Source organism: Cervus elaphus, chromosome X (assembly GCF_910594005.1).
Source record: "Cervus elaphus chromosome X, mCerEla1.1, whole genome shotgun sequence".
Lineage (NCBI taxonomy): Eukaryota > Metazoa > Chordata > Mammalia > Artiodactyla > Cervidae > Cervus > Cervus elaphus.
This window is the reverse complement of record NC_057848.1, coordinates 41,826,825-41,844,410: the sequence shown is the minus strand read 5'-3', so window position 1 is coordinate 41,844,410 and position 17,586 is coordinate 41,826,825.

Sequence of the window (17,586 nt, the reverse complement as noted above, 5' to 3'; positions counted from 1 at the left end):
AGGAGACTTGACCTGGACTTCTGGAGTCTCAGAGTGCAATCGTTGGCCTCAGCCCTTGTTTCCTAAACTCTGAGTCCAGGGTTAGAAATCCCAGGCCTGACTTCACACGGTGCGCTTGGAAGACCAAAGAGGGCCCTTGGTGGGAGCGCGTTATGTGAAGGTATATTTAATGGAAGATAAATTTGAATGCTGGTGATACATAATGCTAAGTTGAACATAGAAAGAAAGAAAAAGGCTAAATTTTAAATATGAGAGACAGTGCCATACTGGGCTTCCCAGGTGGCTCAGTTGGTAAGAATCTCTCTGTAATGCAGGAGACCCAGGTTCGATCCCTGGGTGGGAAGATCCTCTGGAGGAGGGCATGGCAACCCACTCCAGTATTCTTGACTGGAGAATTCCATGGACAGAGAAGCCTGGCGGGCTACAATCACGGGGTCGCGAAGAGTCAGACAGGACTGAGCGTTTGAGCACAACAGAGTACCATACTATGTACTTGGATTTTTCAAAACTCACAGCCAACTTTCTACACACTTCTTTTTCATAGATATATATTGGGAGATGGAAGGTGAGCTGGAAAAATATGCACTGAATAGGTTGAAAGTGGGTGATTGTGAGGATTAAGGACGATGAGGATGGAGGAAGAACCCTTTAGTTTTCCTGTGGCTGCTGTAACAAATTATCACAAATTTAGTGGCTTTAAACGACCCAGTTTTATTATATTCATATTAGAATTCTGTAGGTCAGAAGTCTCATTGTACTAAAATCAAGCTGTAGGCAGACCTGTGTTCACTTCTGGAGGTTCTGAGGGTGAATCTATTTCCCTGCCTTTTACAGCTTCTAGAGACTGCCTACATTCCTTGACTGGTTCCTGTACCACTTAGACCTCTGCTTCCCTTGTCACATCTCTTTCTCTGACTCTGACCCTCCTGCCTTCCTTTTTCATTTATAAAAATCCTTGTGATTTGATTGGACCCACCAGATATAGAGAAGCTAGTGGTTGGGATAGGGGAATGGGAGGTACAAACTACTGGGTGTTAGATAGGTAGCAAGGATGTATTCTACAACACGAGGAATATAGCCAGTATAACTGTAAATGGAGTGTAATCTTTTAAAATTTGTGTACAAAATATCTTTAGTGTAAAAGGGAAAAAATAGATAGGACCTACTAGATAATCCATGATCATCTTCCTATCTCAAAATCATTGATTTATATTAATAAAAAAGCTACTGTATGGCACAGGAAACTCTACTCAATACTCTGTAGTGACCTATATGGGAATAGAATCTTAAAAAGAGTGGATATATGTATATGTATAACTGACTCACTTTGCTGTAGTGTAGAAACTAAAACAGCATTGTAAATCAACTATATGTCAATAAAAATTAATTTTTGAAAATCATTGATTTAATCACACTTGCAAAGTCACTTTTGCCATATAAGGTAACAAACATATGCACAGTTGTCTGGGATAAGGTCATGGACACCATTGAGAGGGGATTATTTTGTCATTATGTGCTATGTGCTTAGTTGTGTTCAACTCTCTGACCTCATGGACTGTAGCCAGCCAGGCTCCTCTGTCTATGGAATTTTACAGGCAAGAATACTGGAGTGGGTTGCCATTTTCTTCTCCAGGGGATCTTCCTGACCCAGGGATTGAACCCACATCTCCTGCATTGGCAGACAGATTGTTTATCACTGAGCCACCTGGGAAGCTCCCCTCACCCTGCCAAAAAAAAAAAGAAAAAGAGTCTTGTCTGGATGGATGATGAGACCCACTAAATGGGATGTATTTTGGTTGAATTAAGCCAATTTACACACCTAAAGTCTATTGCAAAAAGTATAGCAATAAAAATACTGATAGTATACCTAGAGTCTACACGGGGGCTTCCCAAGTGGCACTAGTGGTAAAGAACCTGCCTGCCAATGCAGGAGACATGAGACACGGGTTTGATCCCTGGGTCGGGAAGATCCCCTGGAGGAGGGCATGGCAACCCACTCCAGTATTCTTGCCTGGAGAATCCCATGGACAGAGGAGCCTGGCGGGCTTCAGTCTATGGGGTCGCAAAGAGTAAGACAGGACTGAAGTGACTTAGCGCACATGAAGAGTCTACTCAAAGGGCATGGGAATGTTTAACCTATCCAAAACAATGGCCTCACTCTTGGTATTAAGACCCTCAAGTTCAGTAAACTGAGGTAGAAAGTCATTAAAAGCAGGCCCTGCCAACAAAAAGTTGCAGCCATTGTGAGGGGAGATCATAAAGGCAAGAACAGGGAACTGTGGGACACAAAGAAGGGACAACTTATTCGAGAACAGAGGCAGGAGAGGCTTCCAGAAGGCAGGCCTGCCTGCTCTGAATCTTGAGATATTGAGTCTTGTGGTTCAGTTTTCAGAATAAATTCTTGACAGTATATTTTTGTTGTTGTTTAGTAGCTAAGTTGTGTCTGACTCTTGTGACCCCACAGACTGTAACCTGCCAGGCTCCTCTGTCCATAGCATTTCCCAGGCAAGAATACTGGAGTGGGTTGCCATGCCCTTCTCCAGGGGATCTTCCCGACCCAGGGAATGAACCCGTGTCTCCTGCATTGACAGGTGGTTTATTTTTTTTTTACCACTGAGCTACCTGGGAAGCCCTTGCATGTGTACATTACTGTACAAAATAATGTTTATGAAAACACTATGTAAACTATCAAAACCAGCAGAACTGAGACATTACTATTATTTCTAAATCCCCCCACAAATATGCCAGTCACCCTCTAACATAAGAACCCCCTCCCCCATCACCACACAGATACACTTGTTGACTTTTGCTATAAACATTATACATTTATGACATAACATAAATAAGTTTATAATAATGTTTCCATTCCAAAATGATTATATTATCTGCCTTTAAAGAAGTCTCCAGTTGGAACAGGAGTCCCTGGGGACTGGCTGAGTGCCACCATGGGCACTGTCTCGCATAGACTGAGCGAGTACTTAATGAAATGAACAGTAATGGCAGCAAATGATTGGAAAATAAGATCATGACTTGTCATTAGCCTCCAGAAAAGGCCCTGAAAATGTGAGGACTGTGAGGAAAAAAAAAAAAAAACCCAGGCAGTGGCACGGCCAAGGTAGTCCTGGCTTGCTGTCCTGAGTAAGAGTCTTATATATAAGTCAGTTTCATTTCCTCTAGATCCTAAACATCAAGCAACATTTGAAAAAAGAATTTTTTGGTAGGGCTAGGCAAGGGTTAGGAAGGCTGTTTCTTCAGCATCAAACTCTTATTTGTAATCTCTGTGTACAGTTATTCAAAGACCATATTGGATTGAGTTAGGCCACTGCCCAGGTCTGCAAGAAGATGAAGACAAAAGGAAGACTTTCCAGGGACTGCAATAAACACAGAGTTCTCATTTTGGTTTTGTGTAATCAAAGTCCTGATGAGTCAACATCAAGTTGAGCTTTAACCTTTAATCCATTGAGCCTTAATGACTTGGGTGTGAGACTCCCAATCACAGCTCTTTTTGCTTTGACTGGGTGGGGCTGGAGTTCTGGGCTGACTGGTGCATCCAGTTGGCTTTCTTGATCTTTACCCTTCTGCCTAGGGCTTTCTTCTTTTCTGTAAGTGGAGTTAGAAAAGGACTTGTTGTTCAGTCACTAACTCATGCCCAACTCTTTGTGACCCCTTGTACTGTAACCCTCCAGGCTCCTCTGTCTATGGGATTTCCCGGGCAAGAATACTGGAGTGGGCTGCCATCTCCCTCTTCATGGGATCTTCCCAACCCAGGGATCAAACCTGCATCTCCTGCATTGGCAGGTGGATTCTTTACTGCTATGACCAGGGAAGCCCTAGAAAAGGGCGCAAGAAAATATCTGGGAGGAGAGAATGATATCCTTCTTTCCACCGTCAAATCTCCTTCCCGCCAGTTAAACGCCACCTCCAAAGTTCATAAAGGACAAGACCCTAGCACAGACCAAGGGCTTAACCAAGATTTCTGGCTCCTTGGGCAAAGATCTCACAAAAGGTCTTCTACATTTTATTAAGCAAAACCAGCACAGACCCTCATCACCACTGTGATGTGAAGCAAAAAGGGAAATAGCAAACAGGGAACTTCCCTCCTGTCGCTAGAGCAGTGGTTCCCAAACAGGGGCAATTTTGCCTCTGCAGGGGACGTTTGGCAGCATGGTCTAGAGATATTTTGGGAGGACATGACTTGAAGTGTGGGGGCGTGTACTACCAGCATCTAGTGGGCATAGGACCATCACCCACAGTAGACTTTCCCAGTGCAAAAAGACAATAGTTGAGAAATTCTGAGCTAGGATACTCTGTAACCTTTTGAACTTTATCCTTAGCCAGCTACCATCCCTCTGCCCACTAAAAATCAGTGAGACATGAATGCTAAAACTTATCCTTGACACCTCACTTCCCTGGATCCAGTGTATATAGTTTGCCCATTCCACCGATTAGCCATGCAGTCACTTAAATGCAATCAATCCGAAAGGAAATCAGTCCTGAATATTCACTGGAAGGACTGATGCTGAAGCTGAAGCTCCAATACTTTGGCCACCTGGCGCGAAGAGCTGACTCAATGGAAAAGACCCTGATGCTGGGAAAGATTGAAGGCAGGAGGAGACAGGGACGACAGAGGATGAGATGGTTGGATGGCATCACTGACTCGATGGACATGAGTTTGAGCAAGCTCCAGGAGTTGGTGAAAGACAGGGAAGCCTGGCATGCTGCAGTCCATGGAGTCGCAAAGAGTTGGACACAACTGAGCAACTCAACAAGAACACTTAGATGGGAAACCACCTCTCAGATCTACTCTCCTCCCATCCTCACCTGTGCTGTTCTGTTCAGGTCCTTATTGCCTCACCCTTATAGGTCATGGGTGTGTGTGTGTGTGTGTGTGTGTGTGTGTGTGTGTGTGTGTGTGTGCGCTGTGTGCTAACTCACTTCAGTCGTGTCTGACTCTTTGCAACCCACTGGATTGCAGCCCACCAGGCTCTTCTGTCCATGTGGATTCTCCAGGCAGGAATACTGGAGTGGGTTGCCACGCACTCCTCCAGGGGGTCTTCCCAACTGAGGGATCAAACCCTCTTCTCCTGCATCTCTTGCTTTGGAAGGCGGGTTCTTTACCACTAGCACCACTTGGAAAGCCCCTGAGTACCCGTGGCACTTGACAAATTCCTCTACTGTAGCAAACAATACAGAGGATTGTAGGCATGTCCATTTTTCCCACTGGATTCAGGTTTCTGGAAGCCAGAGACTGTTCAGGGTGATTCCAGGATTTCCACCTAGAAGGAGCTTAGGGCCAGCAATCTGATTGGAAGGGACAACAACCAGGGGCTTCTCTGGAAGCCATGTGTATAGCATGCAAGCACAATAATCTTACTTAAGTTCTAAGTTTATTTGTGGTGGCTAGAGGGAAGACACAGTGTGGCACCATGGAGACTATAAAGATGGATGTAACCTGATCAGTCTGGGTTTAATTAACTCATAGGTTCTTTGCTCTTCAGCAAGTACTTTCCATCTAGAAATGTTGCGGGGGTACACTCAAGGCAGTGCTGTTGACACAAGAGGCCTGTGATGGGATCCTCTGAATTTAACTTTAGGCAGAGTAGAAAGGTGCTGAGCAGAGTCTTCGTCAATGTCGTGAAATCCATTGATCTCTATGTCTTTACACTTAACAGTAGTGATTAAATTGACTCTTTAAAACAATTTTTATTGGGTTATAATTTACAAAGTTGTATTAGTTTCAGGTGCATAGCGAAGTGAATCAGTTATACATGTACATATATCTACTCTTTTTAGCTTCTTTTCCCATATAGGCCATTACAGAGTATTGAGTAGAGTTCTGTGTACTGTACAGTAGGTCCTTATTAGTTGTCTATTTTATATGTAGTAGTGTATATTTGTTAATCCCAATTTTCAATTTTATCCCCCTCTCCCTTACCTCCCAGTAACCATCTCGGTAACTCTTTTTTTTGTAGATAAGTTCATTTGTAGCCTTTTATTTTTTAGATTCCACATACAAGCAGTATTATACGATATTTTCTTTTCTCTTTATGACTTCCTTCACTCTGTATGACAGTCTTCAGGTCCATCCATGTCTCTGCAAATGGCACAATTTCATTCCTTTTTATGGTTGAGTAATATTCCATTACATACATGTGCCACATCTTCTTTATCCATGCCTCTGTTGATGGGCATTTAGGTTGCTTTCATATCTTGGTTACTGTGAGTAGTGCTGCAGTGAACACTGGGATGCATGTATCTTTTTGAATTATGGTTTTCTCCAGATATTTGCCCAGGAGTAGGATTGCTGGATCCTATGATAGTTCTATTTTTAGTTTTTTAGGGGACCTCCACTCTTGAAATCAACGAGGCACTCCTCTCCTCAGAACTCTCCAATGGCCTCCAAGGCCCTACCCCATCCTACCTTGCTAACCTCCTTTCCCACTGCTGTCCCCCAGTGTGCCCTCCTCTAGCCCCAGGGACCTCCAGTCCCTTCCTCACACAGGCCTATTGCACTTCTGCCTCAGGGCCTTTGCCCTGCCTATGTCCTCTGCATCTTGCCCCACTCCTTCCCCTCATTAAGATCATTGTTCATTGAGGCCTGTCCTGACCACCTCCTTGAAAATTGAAAACCGCATCAATACTCCCTATCTCCCATCATGGGTCACTCTGTCTCTCTACAGTCAAAATAAGCTTCAGGAGGGCAGGGAATTTGCTCTGATTTGTTCCCAGCTGTATCCACAGCACTCAGAACTACACCTGACACATAGTACATACTCAATAAATATATTTGAATGAACAAATAAATTATACTTTGCTAGGTGCTGTCTGGGATACCAACCAACCAACAAAAGGCAATAGTTCTGGCTGTTGCCTTTGGGAAACTACCAACCTAAGTTATGGAAAGACATAGAAAACAACTAGAAAAAATGAAGCAAATGAACATAAATGGCAAAAATGCTCTTTTGTGTTACAGGTTTCAGAGAAAGGTAAGACAAACCAATATGGATGGAATTGCTTGTGAGAGCTTCTTGGAATAGATGGGAGTTAAACTGGACCTTAAAGGATGACCAGAACTTAGAGAAAGAAGTGGGGAGGGGGCTGGAGAAGTGGAGGGAGGGAGAGAGCACATGAGTGAACAGCAGTCAGCTTATGGCTGGATCTCAGAATCAATAAGGAGACTTTCAGGAGCGTATGTAGTGACATACATAATACAAGTGGTGTTTAGGAGATCTGGTGGTCTAAGATGAGTCCTCAAGACTTCTTCATTCTTGCCTAGAGGGAAGAAGGTAGTGGAAGGACAGTTTAAGGTTTGGGCAGTCAGGAACAGGGTCCGCCTCTAGGCAAAATACGGGCTCCACCATTAGATCACAGGGGCCTGGAGGCTGATTCTTCCATGGGCCAAACAACTTGGGGCACTCTGCTAAAAAGAGTACACGGGGATGGGGGGTTGGGGCCTGGCATCCCTACCCTCTCTCTCTTTCCCCTTGAGAGCATTCAATATCACCTGCAGGGGCTCCACAGCCTCACTCCCTTCAGGCCACAAACCCTTCTTCTATGGAACTGATCCTCTTCTGCTTTCTGATTCTTTGGAGGAAAGGCCTCTGTCAATCAGTTCACTTGCTCAGTCATGTCCAACTCTTTGCAACTACATGGACTGCAGCATGCCAGGCTTCCCTATCTATCACCAACTCTTGGAGCTTGCTCAAACTCACGTCCATCGAGTCAGTGATACCAACCAACCATCTCATCCTCTCTTGTCCCCTTCTCCTGCTTTCAATCTTTCCCAGCATCAGGGTCTTTTCCGATGAGTCAGTTCTTTGCATCAAGTGGCCAAAATATTGGAGTTTCAGCTTCAGCATCAGTTCTTCCAGTGAATATTCAGGACCGATTTCCTTTAGGATTGACTGGTTTGATCTCCTTGCAGTCCAAGGGACTCTCAAAAATCTTCTCCAACACCACAGTTCAAAAGCATCAATTCTTTGGTGCTCAGCTTTCTTTATAGTCCAACATTCACATCCATACATGACTACTGGAAAAAACATATCTTTGACTAGATGAACCTTTGTTGGCAAAGTAGTGTCTCTGCTTTTTAATATGCTGTCTATGTTGGTCACAGTGTAACAGGAGAGAAAGGGGCAAGGCACAACTTTTGAAAGAATGACATAGCCCAAGGACACAACATAAACTGATTAGAATCAAATGGGACCAAAAGGCAGACAAGACTAGACCTTAATCCTCAATCAACAAGTGAAATGACGCACCCAGAGTTGCCATGACAGTTTCACAGTACTGTTAAAAAACCAAGGAGTGGGCGGTGGCCCAAATCTAGGAAATCTCCGCCCCTTCCCCAAAATAGTTTGAATAGTCCTCCCACTCTTTAGCATATGAAATTACCCAGCCTATAAAAACTAACAATGCCACATTTCTTTTTTTTAAGTAATTAATTTATTTTAATTGGAGGCTAATTACTTTACAATATTGTAGTGGTTTTTTGCCATACATTGGCATGAATCAGCCATAGTGTACATGTGTTCCCCATCCTGAACCCCCTCCTACCTCCCTCCCCATCCCATCTGTCAGGATCAGCCCAGTGCACTAGCCCTGAGCACCTGCATCTCATGCGTCTCATGCATCGAACCTGGACTGGTGATCTATTTCACATATGATAATATACATGATTCAATGCTATTCTCTCAAATCATCCCACCCTTGCCTTCTTCCACAGTGTCCAAAAGTCTGTTCTTTACATTTGTTTCTCTTTTGCTGTCTCGCATATAGGGTCATCGTTACCATCTTTCTAAATTCCATATATGTGCATTAATATACTGTATTGGTGTTTTCCTTTCTGACTTACTTCACTCTGTATAATAGGCTCCAGTTTCATCCACCTCATTGGAACTGATTCAAATGCATTCTTTTTAATGGCTGAGTAATATTCCATGGTGTATATGTACCACAGCTTCCTTATCCATTCATCTGCTGATGGGCATCTAGGTTGCTTCCATGTCCTGTCTATTGTAAACAGTGCTGCGATGAACATTGGGGTGCACGTGTCTCTTTCAATTCTGGTTTCCTCGGTGTGTATACCCAGCAGTGGGATTGCTGGGTTGTATGGCAGTTCTATTTCCAGTTTTTTAAGGACTCTCCACACTGTTCTCCCTAGTGACCATGCCACATTTCCTGGTGGCCGCATTCACCCTCTGCAATGGCCCACACTCTGTTTGTGGAGCGTGCTTCTCTCTGAGTCTGAATAAATCCTCTTCTGACCTGTCGCTTTGTCTCTCACTGAATTCTTTCTGTGATGAGACGTCAAGTAGCTGAGTTTCATTAGGTCCTGAAACCAGGTACTGTGGGTTTTGGCTGGGTTTGAGCCCCAGCCACATGGGTTCAAGTCCCAAGCACAGTTTTGGCTGGATTCAAGTCCCAGCCATGTAGGTACAAGTCCCAATCTGAGGTAAAAGGTTTCAAAAGCTTTTCATCCAAAGAGCAAGCTTCTTTTAATTTCATGGCGATAGTCAACATCTGCAGTCATTTTGGACCACAAAAAATAAAGTTTCTCACTCTTTCCATTGTTTTCTCATCTATATGCAATGAAGTGATGGGACTGGATGCCATGATCTTCGTTTTTTGAATGTTGAGTTTTAATCCAGCTTTTCCACGCTCCTCTTTCACTTTCCTCAAGAGGGTGTTTAGTTCTTCTTCATTTTCTGCCATAAGGGTGGTGTCATCTGCATATCTGAGGTTATTGATATTTCTCCTGGCAATCTTGATTCCAACTTGTGCTTTATCCAGTCCAGCATTTCTCATGATGTACTCTGCATATAAGTTAAATAAGCAGGGTGACAATATACAGCCCTGATGTACTATTTTCCCAATTTGGAACCAATCTGTTGTTCCATGTCTGGTTCTAACTGTTGCTTCTTGACCTGAATACAGATTTCTCAGGAAGCATGTCAGATGGTCTGGTATTCCCATCTCTTGAAGAATTTTCCAGTTTGTTGTGATCTATACAGTCAAAGACTTTGGCATAATCAATAAAGCAGAAGTAGACGTTCTTCTGGAATTCTCTTGAATTTTCGAAGATCCAATGGATGTTGATAACTTGATCTCTGGTTCCTCTGCCTTGTCTAAATCTGGCTTGAACATCTGGAAGTTCACGGTTCACGTACTGTGAAAGCCTGGCTTGGAGAATTTTGACCATTACGTTACTAGCGTGTGAGATGAGTGCAATTGTGCGGTACTTTGAATATTCTTTGGCATTGCCTTTCTTTGGGATTGAAATGAAAACGGACATTTTCCAGTCCTGTGGCCACCTCTGAGTTTTCCAAATTTGTTGGCATATTGAGTGTAGCACTTTCACAGCCTCATTTTTTAGGATTTGAAATAGCTTAACTGGAATTCCATCACCTCCACTAGCTTTGTTCATTGTGATGCTTCCCAAGGCCCACTTGACTTCGAATTCCAGGATGTCTGGCTCCAGGTGAGTGATCACACCATCGTGGTCATCTGGGTCATGAAGATCTTTTCTGTATAGTTCTTCTGTGTACTGTTGCCACCTCTTTTCAATATTTTCTGCTTCTGTTAGGTCCATGCCATTTCTGTCCTTTATTTTGCCCATGTTTGAATAAAATGTTCCCTTGCTATCTCTAATTTTCTTGAAGAGACCTCTAGTCTTTCCCATTCTGTTGTTTTCCTCTATTTCTTTGCATTGATCACTGAAGAAGGCTTTCTTATCTCTCCTTGCTATTCTTTGGAACTCTGCATTCAAATAGGTATATCTTTCCTCTTCTCCTTTGCCTTTAGCTTCTCTTCTTTTCTCAGCTATTTTTCTCTCAGCTTTTCTCTTCTTTTCTCAGGGATTCTGTGCCTCATTGTTAGTCCAGGGCTTCTCCTTTGGGCTCAGGTTGGGGTGCTATCATTGCGGCCACTAGCCCAGGTCTTAGGCAGGACCCCTGCCACCTTCTCACTGCACTCTCCATCCTGCAGGTAAGCCCTATTCAGGTCCTTCCCCCTTCCCTGACCCAGGCAGGACCAGTCTGTACACACCATCAAGTCTTCAACAACCCCATCTGTGCTGGTACATCAGGACTCAGGACTCTTCACTTTAAAGATGCAAATACATCATTTGCATGTTAGTTTCCTGCAGCTTCTGGCCCTGAAAAGTCTCCATTGTTTGTCTAGAATGTGTAGGGCAGTTGCTATTTACATCTGAACACTGAAATCTCCAGTCCCTCCTGCCTCTTCTCCATCCCCTCTATCCAAGGTGTTTCTCTGAGGAGGGGGGCTCTTTGCAAAGCTGTGACACTGCTCTGGGCATCAGTGTGCTAATTTGCACTTCCAAAGAACAGAAGGAAAAGGCAAAGGAGAAAAGGAAGGCTATACCCATTTGAATGCAGAGTTCCAAATAATAGCAAGGAGAGATAAGAAAGCCTTCCTCAGTGATCAATGCAAAGAAATAGAGGAAAAGAATAGAATGGGAAAGACTAGAGATCTCTTCAAGAAAATTAGAGATAGCAAGGGAACATTTCATGCAAAGATGGGCATAATAAAGGACAGAAATGATATGGACCTAACAGAAGCAAAAGATATTAAGAGGTAGCAAGAATACATAGAAAAACTATACAAAAAAGATCTTCATGACCCAGATAATCGCGATGGTGTGATCACTCACCTAGAACCACATCTTGGAATTCGAAGTCAAGTGGGCCTTGGGAAGCATCACAATGAACAAAGCTAGTGGAGGTGATGGAATTCCAGTTAAGCTATTTCAAATCCTAAAAAATGAGGCTGTGAAAGTGCTACACTCAATATGCCAGCAAATTTGGAAAACTCAGAGGTGGCCACAGGACTGGAAAATGTCCGTTTTCATTTCAATCCCAAAGAAAGCAATGCCAAAGAATATTCAAAGTACCGCACAATTGCACTCATCTCACACGCTAGTAACGTAATGGTCAAAATTCTCCAAGCCAGGCTTTCACAGTACGTGAACCGTGAACTTCCAGATGTTCAAGCCGGATTTAGACAAGGCAGAGGAACCAGAGATCAAATTGCAAACATCCCTTGGATCATCAAAAAATGCGAGAGAGTGGCAGAAAAACATCTACTTCTGCTTTATTGGCTATGCCAAAGTCTTGGCTGTGTGAATCACAACAAACTGTGAAAAATTCTTCAAGAGATAGGAATACCAGACCACCTGACCTGCCTCCTGAGAAATCTGTATGCAGGTCAGGAAGCAACATACTGGTTCCAAATCGGGAAAGGAGCACCTCAAGGCTGTATATTGTCACCCTGCTTATTTAACTTATATGCAGAGTACATCATGAGAAACGCTGGGCTGGATGAAGCGCAAGCTGGAATCAAGATTGCTGGGAGAAATATCAATAACCTCAGATATGCAGATGACACCACCCTTATGTCAGAAAATGAAGAACTAAAGAGCCTCTTGATGAAAGTGAAAGAAGAGAGTGAAAAAGTTGGCTTAAAACTCAATATTCAGAAAACGAAGATCATGGCATCCGGTCCCATCACTTCATGGCAAATAGATGAGGAAACAATGGAAACAGTGACAGACTTTCTTTTCTTGGACTCCAAAATAACTGCAGATGGTGACTGCAGCCATGAAATTAAAAGAAGAAAAGCTCCTTGGAAGAAAAGTTATGACCAACCTAGACAGCATATTAAAAAGCAGAGACATTGCTTTGCCAACAAAGGTCCTTCTAGTCAAAGCTTCGGTTTTTCCAGTAGCCATGTATGGGTGTGAGAACTGGACTATAAAGAAAGCTGAGTGCCAAAGAATTGATGCCTTTGAATTGTGGTGTTGGAGAAGACTCTTGAGAGTCCCTTGAACTGCAAGGAGATCCAACCAGTCCATCCTAAAGGAAATCAGTCCTGAATATTCATTGGAAGGACTGATGTTGCATCTGATACTCCAATGCTTTGGCCACCTGATGCGAAGAACTGACTCTTTTGAAAAGACTCTAATGCTGGGAATGATTGAAGGTGGGAGGAGAAGGGGACAAGAGAGGATGAGATGGTTGGATGGCATCACTGACTCAATGGACATGAGTTTGAGTAGGCTCCAGGAGTTGGTGATGGACAGCAAAGCCTGGCATCCTGCAGTCCATGGGGTCAGAAAGAGTCAGACATGAATGAGCAACTAAACTGAACTGAACTTAGAGATCACTTTGCTTATCAGGCTGTTGGACATTTGCTTCAGCAAGCAAAGAATGAAAGTCTCACTATTCACTTGGAAAACACCAGGCTTGGGGGAGGGCAGGGGAGCAGCAACACCTATCTTGATTTAGTTCCCCAATGAAATGACACCATATCACCCACAGCTCCCTACCTGGATTGCTCTTTCTGACTCTGCTACTTAAAGCAGCATGACTGCAGCTAGACCAAGTTGTGGGTCGCATTCCTGGTGCCGGGCCGTGGCCTTGGGCTCTCTGGGCCAGCCTCCCCACTTCTAAGTCACAGAAGCGAAGGCCAACACTTAACTCCTCTGCATCCTCACTTCCCAGGATGGTACCAAGCAGTGCAGATTTGATTAGGTTTGCTTTATGATACAATGCATAGTTGATATTTGTAAATGTTCCATGAGTGTTTGAGGAACAATTCTCCAATTATGGAGCCCAGTGTTCTGTGTGTTTACATTATATCAAGTTTATGGGTGGTGTTGGTCAAATCCATGCCCTTGCTGAGTTTTTTCTTTTCTTATTGAACCCGTCAGTCATTGAGACATGTTAAAAATCTCCCACTATGATACTCTGATGGTGGATCTATCAAGCTCTCCTTATAATTCTGTTCATTTTTGCTTTACAAAGATGTATTTTTGAAGCTATTTCATCAGCGGCATGCAAATCTAGAACTGTTATAGCTTCATAGTGAACCATCGAGGGCTTCCCCAATAGCTTAGTGATAAAGAATCTGCCTGCCAATGCAGATTCATGGGTTCAGTCCTTGGGCTGGGAAGATCCCCTGGAGGAGGGCATGGCAACTCACTCCAGTATTCTTGCCTGGAGAATCCCATGGACAGAGGAGCCTGGTGGGCTACAGTCCAAAGGGTCACAAACAACTGGATATGACTGATGGATTAAGCACATAGAGAACCAAGTTATTAATCACAATGAAGTAGGTTTCATTAATCTGTGAATGTTATTGGCCTCGGGTTCTGTTTTGACTAATATTAGTCTAACTTCATAAGCTTTCTTTTGGTTAGTAGTGTGTACCTTGTACCTTTCCACACATCCTTACTCACCTGTCTCTGCTACTATGTTTTAGATGTGTTCTTGGAAACAGCATAGAGTGCAAATTTCTTTCTTTTCTATCCTATTGGCAATCATTGTCTTTTAACTGTAGAGTTTAGTTCTAATATGTTTAAACTTATTTCTACCATCTGGTTTTGTGCTTTCCATTTGTGCCATTTTTTTCTGTTTCTTTTTATCACCTCCTCTTTTGATTTCTTTTAAATGTGTATGGCTGGGGGGGGGGCTCTTCATTGCAAGAGCATGTTTTATTTTTTGTAAAATATGCATACCACAGTGTTTCTTGTCAGTATTGAATGAGATGAACAAACTCACATGAAATGCTTATCCAGTGCCTAACACAGAGTGAGCACTCCTAAATGGGAACTATTATTAGAAGTTTTAGTACTCTTTCATCTTTAGTGTTCCCTTGTATCTTGCGGTTCTGCTTCTGTTGTTCTCCTTTCTGCTGACAATATCCCATTTGTTTTCAGTCCCTTTTCTTTCATTTCTCCTTTACGGCCATTTGATTTCCTGTTTCTGCTCAGCCCTCCATCCCCAAGGCAGCTCGGTGGTGAAGCCCTTTGGGGAAGAGTCTGTGTGCTGCGGCTCTGTGGCACAGTAGGTGTGGGAGAAGACAGTGGCACCTTGACTGATTCCCATTCCACAAGGTGATGGAGGTCCTCCCCAACACGGGGCTTCATTTGCGTGTCATTCTAGGCTGGCCACAGTGAAACTGAATCAGCTGCGATTATCAGTTTCTGTGAAATGGTTATAAGGCCGCAGAACCCACCAGCTAGGAAACAGTTTAATTCCTTGTGTCTCTTCCTAGAGAGGATGGCTGGATCCTGGCTGTCTGCTCTCAAGAAGTTGTCCCACTGTGAGAGTGTGGGTGTCACCATACTAGGAATTTGTATATGTACTAAGCAGAGCCTGGAAAGAGGAACCATTTGTACTCAAACACATTGTGGTCAGAAGAAAATTTTGTCATCATTGTTGTGACAGAACTGCAGCTAAATTTAGCAAGCTACGTACTTTGTGTGTGTGCATGTGCACATGTGTGATGCCTGGAGAAAATAACACATTATGTTTCCAAAAAACAAAATCTCCCCAGACCAAAAAGAAAGACTTCTTCTTACCTGGTATTTGATTGCCATGACGATTCCTCACCCCACTTACTTCATGTCTTCGGTTTTTCTATGTTCTGTGTAGCATGACATTCTTTCAAAAGAGATTATATCACTAGGGGAACATTGGAACTTGGTGGAGTTTTAGGTGTTTTTCTGTTCTCTGGTGGTTTCTGTGCTTGGATTGAAATAAACTGAGGTGTTGAACATCTGTATTTTGAATGGGCTTCACACAAATATGAGAGTCTAATCTCTTTTTTAAATTAATTTATTTATCTTAATTGAAGGATAATTACAATACTGTACTGTGATGGGTTTTGCCACACATCAACATGAATCGGCCATAGGTATTACATGTCTTCTTCTAATTCTGAACCCCCTTCCCACCTCCCTCCCTACCCTATCCCTCTGGGTTGTCCCAGAGCACCAGCTTTGGGTGTCCTGCTTCATGCATCGAATTTGCACTGGTCATCTATTTTACATATGGTAATGTACATGTTTCAATACTATTCTCTCAAATCATCTCATAATCTCTTGATAGCAATTTTGTATATACTTTTATTCTTCATAGTAAACGTTAAATAGATGCTGTCAGTATTTTTTGAAGTTCGTTCCAAAATTGCAATATCAGCTTACAATGTGAATGAGATTCTATACATCCTTGTTGGCATGTACAATAACAAAAGGCCTCTCTGTCATTCTAGAAGTTCTAAAAATACAAACTATATATAATGTATTATAACTGTCTTCACCAAAGTGAATGCTTCTGCCAGTGTGGAAAATAGGAGCAGTTTAATTTCTTGAAATCCACAGGAAAGATGTGGGGAAGGTGGTGAGACAAACATATGCTGGAGGGGACTCCCCTGGTGGTCCAGTGGTTAAGAATCTTCCTTCCAATGCAGGGAACATGGTTTCCATCCCTGGTTGGGGAACCAAGATCCTATGTGCCCTTAGGCAACTAAATCTGCATGTTGCAATGAAGACCCAGTGCAGCCAGAAACAATAAAACCCTAAACTATATGCCGGAGACCTGGTGCCGAGTGAAACACACCTAGAAACGTGAGACAGTTTTAGGAAAAAGTAGGAAAAGGAATAGAGGAGAGAGAGGGAGAAAATAGAAGAGAGGGTATTAGAATTATATTTTTGGCTGCATCAAGTTTTAGTTGCAGCACTTGGGATCTTTGACCTTCATTGTGGCATGCAGTTTTTCTTTTTATTTTAGTTGCAGCATGAAGGATCTAGTTCCCTGACCCAGGATTGAACCCAGAGACCCTGTATTGGGAGCATGGAATCTTAACCACTGAACCATCAAGGAAGTCCTGGGTCTTCCAGTTTTAGTAGTCAGGTAAGAATTTGATTTGAAGTGACTCTGAGGGGGTTTTACCTCCCCTAATATGTTCTAGGCCTGTGGCTCTCAAATTTTTTGATCTCAGGACTGCTTTAAACTCTTAAAAATTTTGGGAACCACAGTTCAACTTTGTTTCCCCATCTCCCACAGGTGTTCATCCCAAGGGCACTCCTTCCTTAACAGCCTGCACTCCGAACTACCTCAGAGTTCACTTCCTGGGAAGATTAACCTATGACAAGTGTCCATCCCAGGAACTACCATATTCATGCAATTTACTTTCCTCAGTAAGGGATATACTTGACTTCAAATAAGTAAATTTAGTAATGTGTGTGGGGATTATTTGTTTTGTATACAGTTTTTTTTCAATCTCGTAAGGTAGTTCTTGGATAATATAGCTTAGGAAAAATATGGCATAATCATTAGGGAAATGCAAATCTTAACCACAATGAGGTACCACTTCCCATTCATCAGGATGACTATTATTTTAAAAAGAAAGGAAAAGAACAGGTTTTGATGAGGATCTAGAGAAATCGGAATGCTGGGTCACTGTTGGTAGGAATATAAAATGATGTAGCTACTGTGGAAAACTGGCTACTGTGAAAAGTCTGGCAGTTCCTCAAAAAGTTGAACAAGGTTGTCACATGATCCACACATTCTACTTCTAGATATATATCTAAAAGAATTGAAAGCAGTGACTTTAACAGGCATTTGTATATCCATGTTCATACCAGCATTTTTCACAACAGCTGAAACATGGAAGCAGCCTAAACATCCCTTGACGGATGGCTGGATTATCAAAATGTAGTGGAATATTATTCAGTCTTAAAAAGGAAGGAAATTCTGACAATGCTAAAACAATGATGAACAC